The sequence below is a fragment of the Phodopus roborovskii genome, unplaced genomic scaffold, assembly GCF_943737965.1.
Source record: "Phodopus roborovskii unplaced genomic scaffold, PHOROB, whole genome shotgun sequence".
In the NCBI taxonomy this organism is placed as follows: Eukaryota; Metazoa; Chordata; class Mammalia; order Rodentia; family Cricetidae; genus Phodopus; species Phodopus roborovskii.
The window spans coordinates 14,343,291-14,346,590 of record NW_026126409.1 but is presented as its reverse complement, the minus strand read 5'-3'; positions in this window follow the sequence as shown (position 1 = coordinate 14,346,590).

The following is a 3,300-nucleotide window of genomic DNA, read 5'->3' as shown; positions in this document are numbered from 1 at the left end:
GCAGGTAAAGCTGGTACACACATAAAAAATCTTAAAAGGCCATGATTATGATCATGTATGTATTTATTTCTTTTAACAAATAAATTACTACTGGAACAAATAAATAAGGTTGTTTTATGATAATAAGTAAATGAGTAAACCTTTCATTAGAGTTTGGTGCATATATTTTAATCTGTATGAAAAAATAAGATTTAAAATAAGGAAATGGTTAATTATTCTTTATGCATGGGAAAGCTTAAAATAATAAATCTTTTCAGTCACTATAAGTGATCAACAAAATTCTCATCCAAAATAGGGTTCTCTTTGCATACATTTAAGAATATAAGATGTAAAAATTAAAATTCATTTTCTATTAAATTATTCAGTCAGTAGCCACAGTTATAAGTGAAAATTTGACATTCCAATTTTACCAAAGTAATAGCAGATACATTTTTATTTTGGTCTCCTCAAAGTAGGAATAAATAATTTATCATCATGCTTCCAATGTACACTTCCTCTGGTAGACAGAGAAAATTCAATTTACATGCAGTGATTCAATTATATTAACATCAGTGCCTTGTAGGACTTTAAAAAGTAATTTTTGGTAAAATAGGATGAGCACACATACAAGAAAATAATACATAGTATATTCAGGCTTATGGTGCTTTGATTAGACTTGTCTTCCTGAGAGAAAATAGTCATAAAAGCTTTGCTGGGAGACTTACAACTGTTTGGTGGTTTGAGCAATGTACAACATCAAAACCTGTGGACATTGTGCCTGAAGAAATTACATGAAAGGAGAAAGGGAAGCAGGAGTTAAGGCTGGGACTTCTGGGGTAAGAGGATGGACTCAAAGCTGCTTCTGTCTCATGCAAAGTAAGAAGTTTCAAAATAAGGAAGAGAAGACTAAATCCGAAGGAGAGGAAGATTTGCAAAATCACCCCAAATCGCAAAGGAGAAGATGAAACAACTGAGAAAATGAGAAAGAAAATATGATGAACAACACGCCAGAGAAAGGAACACAGGGTTCCACCTGTGGTCTTGCAGAGGGGAACAGAAGTAGATTCCTCATCCTAAAGGTCTCCTAGGAAGGTATGGCGAGAATTGTTTAGCACTCCTCCCCACCACACAACCCACAGTTCCAGAGAGCTTCAAGTCCACTTTGGGTATTTGGTGTGACAATGACCCCTCCAGGTGATTGGCTAGCATTCAAGAGGAAGCTAGTTTGTCACTCTACAAGCCTTGGAGAGCTTTGTATCCTCTTGAAATGGAAACTTTTTTTTTTTTTTTTTTTTTTAAAAGACCAAACTATCCCATTTTTTAAAGGTGGTATTCTAGTGTGTATTTCTAAATCTTCCTTGCTTGGGTGGTGTTGCTAGTGCGGTGATTGGTGTGATCCCCTCTGAGACTAGAGACTGAGCTGTTAAACAAGAGCATCTCACAAGGACATTGCATCCTATGGAAGAAGGCCCCGAGAGCAATGACCCATTCATGAGGAAAGAGGACTGGATGATTCTCTCTCAGCTTGTTTCCATTGAGTCAAGCACTCTCTGGTAATTCACCCCATCTTCATCCCTGCTTGCCAGCGTGGTGAGTATAGTGAACACCACACAGGGTCTGAGAAGGCATGGACTAGAACTATCAGGACTCTTGCAAAGGCAAAGGCAGATTTCTCTCAAACCAACTGGAGCAAGATGGACAAGGAAAGTCTCAAGTGCACTTGAAAAGGGCTCTGGGTATAAGATTAGCAGAAAAACAAAAGGCCCTCGGATGTTGGAAAAACTATAATTATTTAAAACCTATAGGGAAAGAAGGCTATTATAAGCAGAGAGTTAGGCATAAGAGAATGAAGACCATTTAAATAATTGAATATGAATGTCAATTGAGTTATTAGAGTGATAATCTCAATGGAAAAGCTGCCGATAAAGACAGAAGGAATACTTTCCTTTATGACAAATCCTCTTTCAACTAAAAACAGGAGAAAGATGTCCATATGGTAATGAAGAAAATTCAGAGCGAAAATAATCAACCTCATGTAATTATCTATTCAGAAAAATAGCATAGAGTTGAAACCAAGACTGTTGAATCGTTTAATAAAACAAAACTATAATACACTTTAGCTCTGTTTAAATACCAAAGAAAAAAAGCAAAAAAGAAAAAAAAATGCAACTTAGGATCCATCATCTTTAAAATGTACTTTAATTACATCTGCTTTCTCTGATAGAGCCCATGACTATTCTCCCTTTTTCACCCATTTTGATGCTGAAAATGAAGCCTTTTGTTGGAACATTCTCTATTTTTCATAAGAAGAAATACAACTTTCATCACCCACCCCAGCATGTTAAGAGCCCCAAGAAACATCACTCAATAGTATAATGGATTGACTTCAAGTTCATGATCCATCTCAGGCTTACTAGGAAGAAAAGCCATGTGCTATCAGCTAGACCAAACTTTAAGAAAAATCTGTGTCTATTGAGAGTAAGGGGATTTCCCTACATAGTTAAGCAGGGGTCATGTGACATAGAATGGTGACAGTGGGATGGCTGATCTGTATGATCTGTATGAAGAACTAACCACAAATGAATAGCCTTCTTATATGTGAAATTACAACAACAACAAATCTACAACCTAAGCCTAGGGGAAGTGTGAATGCCTAAAGCCAATCCATAAAAGGAAAAAATGATTCCCAGACCTGGGAATCAGCAGAGAGATTTAGTGAAGGAACCTCCAGTCTCCATCAACATGGTCAGTCCAGGAATGTGGGCTCAGTGCTGAGCATACTCAGCTACACCCCGAGGATTCTGGTTGTCCTGCTCACCATACTCTAAAGTCAAGTATTTTGCATCGCATGTTCAAGACAATCTTCATATCCTTAGTGAAGATCATGTTAGCAATTAGGTGAGTTGTTTATTTGTTTCACTTTTTAAAACCTACTTGTTTTGGGAAATTTGAACACTATGTTAAAACTATGTTAAAACACTATGCTAACCTACAGGACTGGAGTATATGTCGAATCAGAACTATCAATGTTTACAGGAGTAACACTGAAAGACAGCTAGAAATTTGATGACAGATGATAAATAGCTAGACAACAGAAGACAAACAGATGATGATAAATGATAGATATAAAGCAAACTGGATGATAATATGGGTATAAGATAGATAGATGATAAATGAGTCATAGATAAATGGTTAATAGTAACTAAATAATAGAAGAGAGATGATACACATATATGATAAATATAAGATAGATGACAGATGATTGATGATGATGATAGGCAAGTAGGTAGATGGATAGATAGATAGATAGATAGATAGATA